The sequence below is a fragment of the Sciurus carolinensis genome, chromosome 13, assembly GCF_902686445.1.
Source record: "Sciurus carolinensis chromosome 13, mSciCar1.2, whole genome shotgun sequence".
Taxonomy (NCBI): domain Eukaryota; kingdom Metazoa; phylum Chordata; class Mammalia; order Rodentia; family Sciuridae; genus Sciurus; species Sciurus carolinensis.
Window position 1 is genome coordinate 24232827 of NC_062225.1, and position 15585 is coordinate 24248411.

At 36.1% G+C, this 15585-nt stretch overlaps 1 protein-coding gene and 1 pseudogene across 4 annotated transcripts in view; both read right to left on the bottom strand.

Moving 5' to 3' along the window:
• Positions 1 to 9581, bottom strand: part of LOC124963470 (transformer-2 protein homolog beta-like) — an 84743-nt pseudogene extending 75162 nt beyond the window's left edge.
• Exoc6b (exocyst complex component 6B) overlaps positions 1 to 15585 on the bottom strand; it is a 579628-nt gene that overhangs the window by 439934 nt on the left and 124109 nt on the right. The gene's annotated exons all lie outside the window — the stretch shown is intronic.

Consider the following 15585-nt stretch of genomic DNA (forward strand, 5'->3'; position numbering starts at 1 on the left):
GTATAAGGATGTTCATAGTAACTGTATATGTAATAACCCAAAACTGGAACATCCCAGTTATCCATCAACATGAGAATAAAGAAAATGGTAAATTCATACAAGGGAATACTACTCATTAATGTAAAGAAATGAACTACTGAAACTAACAACAGAGATGTATTTCAAAACCATTATGCTGAGTAAAAGAAGTCTTATATAAAAGAATACATGCTATTTGATTCCATGTATATGAAATTCTATAATAGGCAAAACTATGCTGGGAAAAATATCAGAACAGTAGTTGCCTCTGGGGAGAAGACTGAGGTGAAAGGAGCATAAGAAAACTTCCCAGGGTGATGATAATGTTCTATGGCTTAACTGAGGTTGAAGTTAAATGGGTGTATGTATCTGTCAAAAACTCCCTTCAGATTTATACATCTTGTAGCGTTTAAATTTAATCTTAAAAAGAAAAAATAATCAACTACTAAGTTCTAATACTTTGCATACTTATATTTTAGAGGTGAAGTGTACAGATGTCTCAAATTTACTTTGAAATACATAAAAAAGATGTAACGGGTTGACTGATTGTAGATGGATAGACACACAAAAAAAGCAAATATTGTATGATGTTAATTATAGAATTTAGGTCACAGGGAAATATTGATGTTGATTATACAATTCTTCCAAATGTTCTGTATGCCTGAAGTATTTCAAAATAAAGTGTGATGAAGAAAAAAGCAAACTTTCATCTCCAACTCAAATTTACTTTTGCTGGATCTCCAGAGAGAGTCTCATTTTGTGGCAAGTCAACTTCTTCTATTCCCGTCACTAGACAGGCACACTGGACATGCATGTAACTTAGCAGGAGAGTCAGAAGTGGGGGATTAGCGAGCTTGCCCACAGGAAGACTGGTTCCTGAGGATGAGCCAACAGGAAACTCACTGATGCAAAGCAATCGAAGAATGGTCACACTACTACTCACTGATTTTAATAGCACCTTTGGTAACTGCTTTCTTGAGCCAAAAAACCAACGGTGGTTCCAACCAGTACTAAATCCTCTTTAGAAGAGTCTGCCACCACCACCCAAATATTCACTAACATTTTTAGGCAGCTTTTCTACTCTAAGTACAACCAGAAGTACCTCCTAACAAAAACACACATAGTTTCGAATTGTAGCACAGGACAGATTTATGGAATATGGAAGACATTAAAGTATTCGCTTTCTCTCTGAAAATAAAGAGTGCAGACTCATAAACAATGCCTGAAAGGCATTTCAGCAGCTTAATCCACGCAGGACATGTTTTGCTTTTTGAGACAATCAGGAACTGTTGGATACAGGAAGCCATAAACAACAAGCATTTGACTTAAGAAAGAGACCAGAATAAATGTTTTTTATGGAAATCACTTAACATTTTTTGAAGAGGTTTATTTATATGTGACAAGTCTACAAGATACAACTTGTACATAAGCAGAAGCTCTTACAATGTGTCTAATATTGATAGACTTCTCAAGACAGTGGCATCAAGCAGGACCAGTCTGTCAGCAATTCCATCAACAACTACATTTTCTGAGCTTAATAATCCCCTTTTTCCAATTTTCTCCAGACAGAGAAAACCACTTAGCTGGTTCTCAGCATTCAGACTCAGCCAAGAGTTTTTCTTTTAAGTTTCATCATAGAGGGAGTCTGGAGGATGGAGAAGTGGATTTCCTTAGATAGGCTCAGTCTTGTAAGTCTGAGGACTCAAAGAATTATGACAGAAAAACCACACGCAGAATTTTATAACTTAACAAACATGTCATATATGAAATTTACTGAATAAGTTAATAGACAATATCAAGGGGCCGAGAAAGGATATACTCTTAGAGAAAAAATTACCATTTTAATAGTCATTTTAGAATGTACAATTATGACCTGATAACCCTACTGAAGCAAATCAAGTTAGGAAGAAATCACAGGATTTTGCTCTTGTTCTGTTGTTTGTTATTTGTTTTTTCCAGATACTGCTAAGGTGCAGTATCTGGAAAAATCCAGGTTTCAGAGATAAACAATTAGTGTTCTGTTTTGAGACTACAGTGTAACCATAAGGAATATTCTCAATTCTTTGTTTACTTCACCTATAAAATTAACCAATTTTATAAATTATTTATATCCAAAGACTTGAACTTCTCATACAAGCAATACTAAGGATTGATTTTTTTTTTATTGTCTTATTCCTCCTGGCAAACAAAGAGGAGATCTTCTACAATACATATAAATACCACTTATACTTAAAATGATACTAGTTAGGGCAATATATCCTACAAAGAGAATGCATGTTCCATATACACAAAAATCATAAAATCTTAATTCCTTCCCCAACTTTCACTCTTGTGTTTTAAGAAAAAATACTTGGTAGCATTTTATGAATAGTCTGGAAAGAAATAATTGCTTGAAATGTGCTATAGTTTGGATCCTAAGTGTCCCCCAAAGGCTCATGTGATAGAGGCTTGGTTTCCCGTTTGGCATTATTGAGGTAAGGTCTAGTAGGAGGGCTTCAGGTCTTGTGGGAATGGCCTTAAAGGGGATACTGGGACCACAACCTTCCTCACCCTCTCTTTTGCTCCCCAGCCAAGAGTTGAGTGGTTTTGTTCTGTTACACACTCCACACTGTGATGTGCTGTCCTGCCACTGGCCCAAAATCAATGAGGCCCATCAATTATGGACTAGACCCTCCAAAGCTATGAGACAAAAGAAAACTTCCCTTTTATGAGTTAACATCTCAGATATTCATTGTAGTGACAGAAAGCTGACTAACACAAAATGTTTTTCCTCAGACGCTGGAAAAAATATAAATTATCAACTACTGGGGCACTCTATGCAACCTATCATTTCATTCAATAGTGTCAACTATACAGTTTTATTTTATGCTTCCTTTGATAGACACTAAATCCTATAACAGATTTAACATGTATACTCCTTAATCAAAACTCCATTAAAACAAAACAAACACAAACCTCCAAAGTCAAAAAATACAGAAAAATAATGAATGGTAACAAAATTTTGGAAGTTGACTCAGTCAGTAACCAGAAAAAAAGCAAGTATTAGAGAAAGTCAAGAGGCAGAATGATAGCAGCATATTGGGAGTAGTAGAAATCTCTGGAAGGGAAGGCAGAAAATGAAGTCTGAAGGGGCTTTGCTGCTAGTCATTCTGCTTAAGAAGCAGTTAGACCCTGAGATCACCTTTCTAATTTCATTCAGTCCAGCAACTGTTCCTCCTTCACCATAAAAAAAGGCGAGGATTTATTCTTTACAGAAGGTAAAATAAGGGTCTCTGCACTGTACGAGAGCTGTCACAATTGAGGAAAGGGATACCCTTGCGCAAATGGATTAAGTATGAGAGTTTACATACTGAATGCCGAGGTCCTCAATCTCAATGTTGGCAAGCTGGGAAAACCCTAATTCTTCCTTCCAGTCATTTGATTATCCCAGGCCCACAAAAAATTAAAAAGTAACCAAAAGACACTAGCAAATGAGATTTCCCCCAAAGACAAGTGTTCACTCAGATAACCCTAGAGGTGGGGAAGGGCTTGGGAAATAACTTTCACGGAGTTAAAGTGATAATAGTAGTAGCGACATGAAGAAGTGAGATCACAAAAAGAAGGAATCGATATAGGATGTGTTATCAAGCAAGTAAGATATGATGAAACTTAATTCATGGGGAATTCAGAAAAGACACAGAAGACCTCTGAGACAGCACAGAGGTATTCTTTATACCAATCTCCATGAGTTATTGGTTGAGGGCTACTAAGGCAGGGAGCAGGAAGAGAGAAGAAGTGGCATTAATTACCCATATCTGACTTCCACAGAAAGTCCTTAGGGAAAAGAGATGCAAGTGCTGGCACCTGGAGAATTGATCAGCATGCAATGAAGAGTAAGAATGAAATGGACACAAACAGAGCACTTACAGCATCAGCTATGCACACCAGGATAACTGAGCTAACTTGTGTTACTATCTTATTCATTGTAAAAAAAACAACACTTCTTATAGATTCTTTGTTGTTGTTGTTGTTGTTGTTGTTGGTTGGGTACTGGGGATTGAACTCAGGGGTACTCAACTACTGAGCCACATCTCCAACCCTTTTTTGTATTTTATTTAGAGACAGGGTCTCACTGTGTTGCTTGGGGCCCTGCTAAGTTGGTGAGGCTGGCTTTGAACTGGCAATCCTCCTACCTCAGCCTCCCGAGCTGCCAGGATTATGGACATGTGCCACAGTGCCTGGCTCATGATTCCCATTTTAACCTTTCAAAACATGCCATTTATTAACTTCTATGCTTGTATTAATTATTCCAATTCCCAGTTCTAAGCATTTTAGCCCAAAGTAACTGGGCAAAAAGGCACATATTATTTTATTTCATGATTAAGTAACCAAAACTAAAAGTAATACCTACCTACAATATTAAATCTCTGAAAGATAAGGACAAACAAATCCCCTAGAACCTTCAACATGAGCATCCTATTGGGTTAATCCAAACATGTCTCTAAACCTAATGGCTGAAAACCTTCACTCACCAAAGTGGCTAAACTTCTGTTTCCACCCATATGCATATCTCTGCAGAAGCCTCTTTACTGTACAGAAATGTCATCCTTTTTAACGATCTTGTTTAAAGATGGGTACACAACAGCAGGACTAGAATTTCTAGTGATGTCATCTTTCATTTTCACATCCCAAAGTATCTACAACTGCTTGGCTCTGAAGTGAGATTAAGGGGACAAGACTAGGTGACAATGGTTGACTTCAGGCTCCTTTCTGCTATCTGGGTTCTGTGGCAAAGTCTGGCTAACTGCCAGAATTCTTACTCAGGTGCTTTTTTTCTCCAGGAGAATCTACTACTGTTTCTCCTTGCAATCAGACTGTTCTGTCTCAGATTAAATACACACAATTGTGAACAGGGGTTTGACTTCTTTCCCTTTTGGTTCATAATGCACCAAGCAAACAAAGGACACATCTAGGTGCATGCTATGATAAAGTGTCCCAAAGTTTTCTGGGACCATGAAGGAGACTGTCTGCCCAAAGCATATATAAAACACCCAATGGAATGTTACTTAGCCTCTCATCCCAGTTCTGCCTCAGCCATGTTATAAGTTTGAATTCTTCACAACAGGACAGAGGTGATTTATTGAAGTATAGGAACTAAATCTTCAATTCAAACTAGTTTACCACCAAGATTCTATAGCTGATATATGCAAAGAAGTTGTTGTGGGATTTTTTTGTTTGTTTGTTTGTTTTTGTTTTTCCAGATCACTTACTTCCTAACTTATAAGGCAGGGAAGAAAGATCACCAACCTACTTTACAAAAATATCAATGACAACTACAAAACCTCTAGAGATGTTTCACCATAGGCTGTACTTCCAACCCTACTATAGGGTCTTGGGATCACAGACACTAAGTTGTAATGGGTCAATTTGGCTACACGTAACTACATTGCCCAGAATTCCTTTCTGTATATGCTTCTCATTAGGGTATAACACAAGAGACAGACATTTCTGTGCAAGAGAGAGAAAATGAAGACCAAGTATCCTGTGGTTCACACATAATGTCCTTCTCTGTCAGCTAAGCTTGTCAGCATAGGGCAGAGTCAATACTGCAATTATTCTCCCTTTTACTGGATCCTTCTTCAGCTTCTCCCTGGTCCCATGTGTATTTAGCTTCATGAGAGGGTAGCTTTTCCAGCAGGTTACCCACATCATGAAGATAAGAGGTAGGAAAAACTGACAGGATTTCAGTCCATCCTTCTGGGTTCAAGTTTGTCTTTAGTGATACCCTATTTTATATTCATATTCTGTTCCTGACCACTTCCCTGGGGAACTTCAAATTCCAACAGGAAACAAAGACAATAGCCCCACCTAGACATTTGACATGATGAGGTTGTGGGAACTAAGCACTCTCCTAGGGGTTCTGCCCCCTTGACTAAATCTTGACCAACACATACACTTTGAGAGTCTGTGAATGTCATAAACCAAGATAATGCACATAAAAGGACAAAATTGGAAAACACCTCCATGGGGTTCACCCAATCTACCTCAAAAAACCTATCATGGAATGAAATAAGACACAATTCTAAGTATTAACCAAAGACTTAATGATTTCAAATTTTCCAGTCCTGAAATAAAATAACAGCACTGTTTTCCACCAACCTGTCTAAAAATGAATTCACTTCTCAAAGATGTCAATTGCAACAAAAATAGGAAGAACATTCATATCTGCTTTTTACTTAATATATAAATTTATAATACATATAATCTTTGATCTTGAAGTTTCAAATACTCCTTTTTAAAAAAATTTTTTTTTTTTTAAATTTGGTGACCTGCTATTGTATTTAGCTTTGTACTAGTCAAAGATACTACGAAAAATGCCAAGGACAAATATAAAATTTTATGCCCATTTGCTTATTAAATAGTTATTTATAGTCAGAATTTGGTTTATGCAAGAGGCAGCAGCAGTAAGCTCTGTCAACCCAACATAGTTTAAACTCTGGCAGAATATCAGCATTTTAATTTTTACATATCTATCTAAAGAACTGAATACCTTACCTAATTCAAAATAAACACTAATTCTTCCCTGCTTTACTTTTTCCGTATCATATATCACCATCCGACATACTGTATAATAACTTGTCTTTAATATACATGTGACAGGTATTTGTTGATTAAAAGAATCAATGAAATATGAATCATTAAGATAACTAAATCTCAACATTTCTTAAAAATTATATTCAAATTCAGAGACATTACTAAACAATGATAATTTTTACCCATAAAATAAATTAGTGAGGTACTGACGAATTCCAAATTCCATTTCTATTATTTCTGTTTCTCTTTGACAAGTTTCACTATACAAAGAAGTATGTAGAATCTTCCTCGTCCTTATCAATTAAGAATGCTTCCCAGAAGATGAAGCTTCCATTTAGTAAGTGACCCATTTGGAACTCCAAGACAATCCTTAGAAAGAAGTGGCATTCACTAGAACTTAGTGGCTGACCATATTCCATATGTGTTTTTCTCTTTGTTCAAAATATTCTACAAAAGCCCAGGAGAAGAAACTAAGTAAAATCGTGGGTTTCAAACTTCTTTCACATGAAGTCAATACTAATATTCTCAGGGCAAGTTCTACTCGACTCAACCAAGTATTCCAGGAGAGATTTAAAAAAAAAAAAAAAAAAAAAAAAAAAGACTAGTCTCACCCCAAACCACCTTTTAAATAATTCAAGTCAAAAATATACTTTAGAAATAAGAACTCCTGTGACTGGGCCTTAACACCAAAGGAAAGTGAAGGAGAAATTGATGAAATTCAATAAAAGCTCCAAAACAGCATTTTTAAAAACCCAGCATCTTCTTTTTCTTTTCCCTGCATATTCCTTACCCTCATTTCAAAAAAGAACAGAAGGAAGAGAAGGAGGAGCAATTCGAGTTAACAAAGAAATATAAAGCACAGCAAACTTGAAAAAGCAAAACAGACTCTGATGGTCTCAACTGGAAAACTGGAATGTGCTTAAGGCTTGCAACTTTTTAAAAAGCCTTTATGAAAACAAGTTCTGAATGATAAAGCATATTTGTTTTCCCAATTCAGTATCTGCTATATACACTACAGTGCTTTTCTTTGCTGCAAAGTTTTTCAAGAGCAGGATCAAATAATTTTTCAGGATCTGGAGATCAGAGATTCTGAAGCAGAGAATGTGATGAAATACATTCAGGGGCATTATTTAATTCCAAAACTCAATATAATTGTGGCTGCTTCACACTGATATATTCTACCTACTCTACATTTCATAATCCCCATCTTTTATCTGTTCCCTGTGATTCAACCACGAATTATAAGCCTGGCTATCTCTCTATTCAACCTCTCTTTTTTACCAATTTCTGTAACTTTTTTGTTTTTTTGTTTTATGGGTACCATTTATCCTTTTTCCTCCCCTAAATTCCTACCCTTTCTGCTTCCCTAACAATATATCTAAATCCCTTTAAAGAACCCAATGGTTTCTCCATTTTCACCCTGTCATAAAAATGGAGCAAGATGTTTACGGAAACGTGACCTGATACACTAAGGCTGTCTATGTGTTATCTAACTCTATAACACGAATGCATGTTTCTTTCTAAATGGGCCTGGACATCATGAAGAGACCTTAAATCTAGAAGCTCTGGATATGAACTTGTCTGCTTTGAAAGGAGCTTGCATCCTTCAAGAATACACTTCACAGATTTCATCTCAATGACCCACAAACCTAGCTTCGGTGTCTTTAGTCCAAGCTCATTTTTTAAGCAAATATTCAATGAGAAGGGGGAACTGGAGGAAAGAGTAATGTGAACTATTGTTTACGTATGGGTTTTGCTATTGTTGTTTGAAGAAGGAAAATAAAAAGAAAAATGCCACCATAACAAAAGAGCTCCTAAAGAATCCTGGATGCTCCACAGGCCACAAAACACACGTGGCCACAGTCACCTTTGCTTTTCAGACTTGCATATTGCTGAGATAGATTTCAGCCCTTCCATTTGCAGCAAGACATTTCTCTGTATGTCATTTGGCAGATGCAGTTGTGGGGCTCTGCCAATTCACCCTGGAGCCCTCCATTTTAATCAGTATCACATAAAATTTAACACATGCTTTGAAATATGCACCAGATTCAAAGTTTTGCCTAGGGACGGGGGTGGGGATGCCTGCTGCAAAAACACATACCATCCCAGCCGCTGCTCCACAAGCAATTATCTTTCACCTTTGGCTGAACCAGAAGAACTGTCAACACCAGCACACTGCCAACCAGGGGAGAGGTTATGGGGTCAAACAGGGAAGAAGGCTGGGTGCTTTGGTGTTCAGCTTGGCCATCTGCTAATCCTGCTGGCTGCATGGAAGAAGCACTCTCTTTAGTTACAGAACACAAGAAAAAGTATAGGTAAAAGAGAAGTAGCTATGAATACACTACAATTTTAGCCAAGCTTTTCCAGTAGTGAACTTAGTAAAAGCAAAAACTTCCTGTAATAGAATCCCTATAAAAGAGTCATGTAGGAAAAACTAACTCGGATCAACAAAGCCACACATATCAAGATACTGCAACCAGAGAACTGGATTTTGTAAAGAAAAGGATTAAAGCAAACCTCATACACTGGGAATAAACACTTGTTTTCCTTTCCTGTCATAAGCATAAGTTAAAAATATATGAAAATATTCTTAAACTTATTCTTTGAACATGGAAACCAAAGGAAATTTACCACTGATAATTTTAAAACAAAAGAAAAGAAAAATTACTAAAGCAGAGATAGGAGCCCAGAATCTCCCAAACTCCCTCATATACACCCCCACATACATAAAACCACTGCCAATAAGACACACACACACTCCTAAAATGCATGAACATCCCACCTCTTACACAAGTAACAAACAAGTGAATTTTATCTCATGTGCCATTTATAATCTCTTTGTGAAGTCTGACCTTGACCACTGCGCTATGAAGGTCTCTCAGGCTTAGTCCATCCAGTGCCGTGGAAGGGTCATCTGAATCACGTGTCAGGGCTGACACCAACAGGCATACCAGTGCCACAGGCACATGGCCTTCACTGTTCCATATCATTTACACAGGTAGTCTCCAAAGTGGGGTGTGTGTCTATTCCCCAAGGTTATGCAAAAACAATCCACTGGTACTTTATTTTATTCTTTTGTTTTAGTTTGTTTTGTATTGTGGTGCTGGGGATCAAACCCACAGCCATAGGCAAGCTAGGAAAGCACTCTACTACTGAGCTACATCCCCAGCCCCTATTTTCATTTAAAATAAAAAATAAATAAATGAAAGAAAGAAAGAAAGAAAGAAAGAAAGAAAGAAAGAAAGAAAGAAAGAAAGAAAGAAACTAAGCTTTACTAACATTTGATTTAGGGTATCACAGTGGTACTTTTACTCTATATATATCAGTCATGTGCCACCACTATACAGAGGAAAGACAGTACAGAATGCTTGAGAGTAATACTCTCATTTGCTGATTTTCTTTCATTTTACTGTGATATAGTACATTATATATGCTCAGTTAAATAAAATTAGATTAAGTTACCTGGTTTTAGTTAAACTTGTAAATAAAATGGTCAAATGGATTTAATATATTCTTAAAACATCACTAGGGGATGAAAATAATAATTTTAATGCTACCATATGCAATTCACAAGAAAATAGGATTATCCTCAGTCTAGTATGCTAAAACTACTATAATGATGGTTCCCAATGGATAATGCCTTCCTGTGTTCATGTCCCTTTGCAACATAACACTGCTGTTTTTCCTAGAAAAAGGTAGAGATCATTCATTTCTCAATCCTCTTCAGTCTGGATTAGCTCTAAGACTTGCTCCAACTAAAAGAATGTAATGGACATTGTCAAATTCTGGTACATAGGTCTGAAGAGGCCTAGGAGTTTAAGTTCTCTTTTCTACAACAAGATAACCCTGCTACGATGAACACTTTAGCCTACTAAGGGATGAGAGATCATATAGGGAACCAGGAAAGCCAGTTTGACAATGAGCACCAACTGCCAGCCTGTCCCAGCAAAGATTCCAGGTAAGGCCAGCAGACAACCTCTCCAGCAGCCTAAAGTACTAATCTATGGAATCATAAGAAACAACAAGTCAGTAAAGTTAGTATTGTTTTAAGTCATTACATTTTAGGATCATTTTTTACAAAATAAAGGAAAACCAACACAGCTGGTGAGAGCCCCTGGTCAAATATATTATGTAGTAAATAAAATGATCAGATCTGGTAGAAAAGAACACCAAATATCTGAAATTACCAAAAATTATCTGCAAAAGGAATTTAAATTCCTTATTAACAATAAACCTTTCCCTAAATATATATATATACATATATATATATATATATATATCTTGCCCTAGATACTAGCTAATACACACACACACACACACATATATCTATATGTGATTATATATGTAGGTAATAAACCATATAAATGGCATGCAAACACAAAAGTGTTTTACTGAAGAATTTCCTTAATCAAAAAGGCTTATGACTGCCTTTTCATTAACTAGAGTTAATGAAAGCTGTACACATATACAACTTAAAAATATAAATATTGGTATATTGGGCATAAGTGTTCTACTTCCTCTGAAGAAATTTTTTGAAAAAGTGAAAATATTTGAAGAAAAGTTATCAGATTTTTTTGAAGGCTCTAGTGAGCTGCCATGCACTAGGTCATGCAGTAAAGCTGAAAAAAGAGCCTCATCAAGCTATTTAGTCCACCTGTTTCCACACATTATGGGTTACTAACTATCCCAGAAAGTAAAAGTCTCCATGGTTCTAATATTTTGCTTTTATTAATACAATGCATTTGTACTTTACAATATCATGTATACTGCTCCACCATTCCACAATATTTTACTTACTACCTTTAAATCACTACAGCTAAGACACTGACCTCAATCAAATAAAAGGAAGGACTAAAGAGAGCCCCACAACAAATCTTATCATTCTCCTTTCCATCCCTAAAGTAAGCCCCATCGAGGACATATATAGAGAGACAAAAGTTTAACTTTCTTAGCATAGCCGATTTCTACTTTGGGTCGATGATAAAGCCATTCGATGAAAAAGGAATTATGGGAAGAAAAGCATCAGATGGTTTGGGAAGAGGATAAGGTAGTGCAGTGATAAGGCCAAAAGAAGACGGAGACTTGGACATGTCAAGCGCTAAGTGGAAAGTCACTAGAGAAGGTGAAGTTAAAAAATAAAGGGAGGAAAAGTGGAATTAACTGAAAGAACAAGGACGAAAGACTACCCTAGGTTGTCTGTCCCAAGGGGTGGGGGAGGGATAGCCTCTTGCTAAGAAACCTGAATTATAGAAATAAAGAATGGTAGAGTCAAAGACAGCAAAATAAGAATGCTGGAAGTCAAGAGTTTCTAGCTAACAGCACTCAGCTTCTCTATGACATTGGTTAAGAGGTAAGGTTACCCATAAAGAAAAAGGGGCATTTTCTCCAAAAAGAAGGTGGCAAAGTCTTCACCAAAGTAAAATGCCTTTATATGTTTTATCAAGTAATATTAATATTTAAGTAGATACAAATTTTAAGCTTACTCATAATATGCTACCTCTAAATTTTTCAACTCAAAATTTGTCCTTGCTATTGTGTCCTTCCCCATTTCATCTACCCACACAACAGCAATCTGGGAAGAAAAGAACAAGTGATGAAAGCACACATGAGAAGTCCAAAATTTGGAAATATAATCTTATCCAAATTTACCACTGCCTGGAGCAAAATACAATCAATACCAGTCTATTTATTCTCTGACACCTCTCTATCTGCTATCTAAATGTTGATACTCAGAAAAGTTTACCAACATCTGAGTCTATTTGTCAATGTGTTCATGAAGATAGCACCCATTTTCACTGGCAGTATAAAATTAAACTGAAATGGTTACAATTTATTCAACATTTCCTACTGTGTACTTTTCACAAATCATGAAGAAACTAGAAAAGGATCCTCCCAGAATATTCCACTAATTCTGACATTAACACTGTACTTTAATAACCTGAATGACTCCCACAAGGGACATATAATTTATTTCAGAGAGTGTCTGATATTTTATGAAATTTATGTACACATTATAATTTTGCTAAAGAGAGGGTTCATGACTTTCATTGGTTTCTTGAAAGGTTTATGCCCCTAAAATGTTTATGAACTACTGCTATAAATCATTCCCTTCTCCAATGTTAATAAACCAAACTCTCTTGAATACCTACCAAGAAAGTCAAACAGAATATATGCCCATTTAGGTAACAGGCTTCTTCATCAGGGCAGCTGGGAGATCCATATGTTTAGCAGACTGAGAAGAGCTGAAGTCATTCCGTTGGGAAGAAGGCCATACTAGTTTCTGGCACTTGCTTGTTTTTTTTTATGATTTATTTAGAAGTAAGGGAGAGATACAAATTAATAGCAGATTTTAACCTATGTTAAAAAATAATGTTAAAGTACTAAAAAAGCAAAACTCCTTATCCTCAAAATATCTGGAAGCAGGATAAAACTATCATATTTAAGGATAACCCTTAATAGTAGACTGAGAACCATCATGGTTCAAGCCACACTTCAACCTTTAAAGCCTTTACAGAAAATCTAAGCTAAAAATACAGTTTTCTAAGTATCTTGTAGACAACAAAGACCACAGTCTTCATCACATACACACACACACAAGTTACCTGTATCAACCACCAAAAAACAGACAAACTTTGAGAGACAAAGTCTACTCCCAATGTTTGATTCTGAACAAATTTCTGAAGGAAACTGAAAAAACAGAAAAACCTATGTATAAAATTTGAGACAATCTACTTTTCATATTAAAAAGCTGTCAGGCAAATTCTACTTTTTTTTCCTTTGTCTATTTTTCTTCTCTGCAAAGAGATCACAATGAGTTCCTCGACACATAAAATTTCCTTTGCTCATCAATGCTGGGACACAAATTTTAAGTTCAAAAATTCTATAGCTACAGAGCTCCGTTTGGGAGTATAAAACATTACTGGAGACGTATGGTGGTAATGGTTACACAAAAATGTGAATGTACTTAATGTCACAAAACTACAGACTTCAAGATTATTAAAATGGTAGATTTTAGGTCATGTATATTTTAGCACAATTTAAAAAAAACACTGGTAGAGAGCAAGACTTGTTGGAGAAGGATCAAGATAAAACTATACTTAAATCGTGTGCATGTACAAATATGTAGCAACAAATACCACCACTATATACAACTATAATGCACCAATAAAAATGTGGAAAATTTTTAAAAACAAAAATTATAACAGAAAATAATAGGATAAAAATTTTTAAAAAGATAAAAACAAAAACTATACTTAAGTGAAACTATTTCACCTAAGATGTCAAAGATAAATTGCATTTTGAGACAACAAACTTGAATGTAACTGGTTTCATCATCAAATTAATTACCTGAGACAATCAGAAATATTAAAACTCTTACAATATCCATCCTGCCCTTGAATGAGTAACTGTTCTTCCCCACCCCCATTATATATATACACATATATATGCACACACATATACATATGTATACACGTATATGTGTGTGTGTGTGTGTGTGTGTGTGTGTGTGTACACACACACAAACACAAATATATATAAAATAAAACAAGAATTTTCTGAATTCCTAGCTTGTCCAAGGCAGGTTTTGTAGGTAAAAAATATGAAACTAATTCAGATATAGATCTTAGGGAAAATGTTCATGAATGATTATTATCTATTCTACTCCTTCACATTATCCTAGCTGAATGTTCCCCTCCTCCACACACTTGCCCCAGATTTTGTTACCTAGTACTATGCGAGTAAGCCCCCTGTGATTTAAAGCCCACTTTCTTCATGGTGGTAGGCCATTTCAGTCCCCATTTGCTTCCTTTGCCCCCCCGCTCCCTCCTGTCCCCCTTCCTCTATTCCATAGCTCTTTATTTATTTTCTAATTGGTGCTTTACAGATATACATAAAGGAGGGATTCACTTTACATTTTGCTATTTAATAACTTCCATTTCTATTTATGAAGTATGTATACACATATTTATTTTGTGTAATTCAACTTCTAATTTTGGAAAACATAAAAATAAATTTAAAAAATGTTTAAAAGGTGGAATTTGCGGTGGTATATCCATATATGTACACAGCATAATTCTATTCATTAGGGAGTTCCTTCCTTTTCCTGTCTCTCCCCTCAGTTCCCTTTCTCTACTCCACTGATCCCCCTCTATTTTTATGAGATCCACCACCCCCATTATTTTTTTCCTTACTTTTCCTGGAGCTTCTGCACATGAGAGAAAGGCTGCTTTTAAAACAGGGCTCTCTTCAAACCCCAGCACCACAAGAAAAAAACTTCAATTAAATACAAATAAAAATGAGGGCTCTCAAATTCCCAACTTCCCTCCCAATTTCATTAACCTCTCACTGATATAGAAGGCAATCATCTCCCACTCTGCTTTCTAGAATAGTGATTTCCCAATTTTCAAAAATCTTCAAATACTTAAAAATTAGCATAAAGATCCATACCACTGTTCTGTTTTAATGGTTACCCACACTCAGAGACCTCAATGGTTGGCTGACTTCAGAATTTAAGCAAATAAACACACACATGTGCAAGTAGACCTGATAATCTTTTCTTTCCCTTCAAACAACTGCCCTAATGTGCAGCAAAATATTTTCTCTGTGCAGGGCACATGTGCGCGCGCAAGCGCACACACACACACATGCTAATTGAGAGCTATACAAAATTTGCTACAGATATGAATTAGAAAAGTATGTCAAGAAGGTAAAGTAGCCTTAACTTGCTAAAAGAAATAACTGAATAACCTTATTGCAAGCTTTCAAAACAAAACATAGCTGAAAACTTTCCACTCAAAATGTAAACTTATATTATTTTCAGTACTAGAGATTGAACCCAGGATCTTGCACATCTACTGAGCTACATCCCCCGACCGACTCTCTCTTTAGCCAGCGCCTTCCTCAGGTGCCCAGGCTGGACTTAATCTTGCAATCCTCCTTCCTCAGCCTCCAGAGTAACTGGGGTTCCATGCATGGTCACCATATACCTGGATC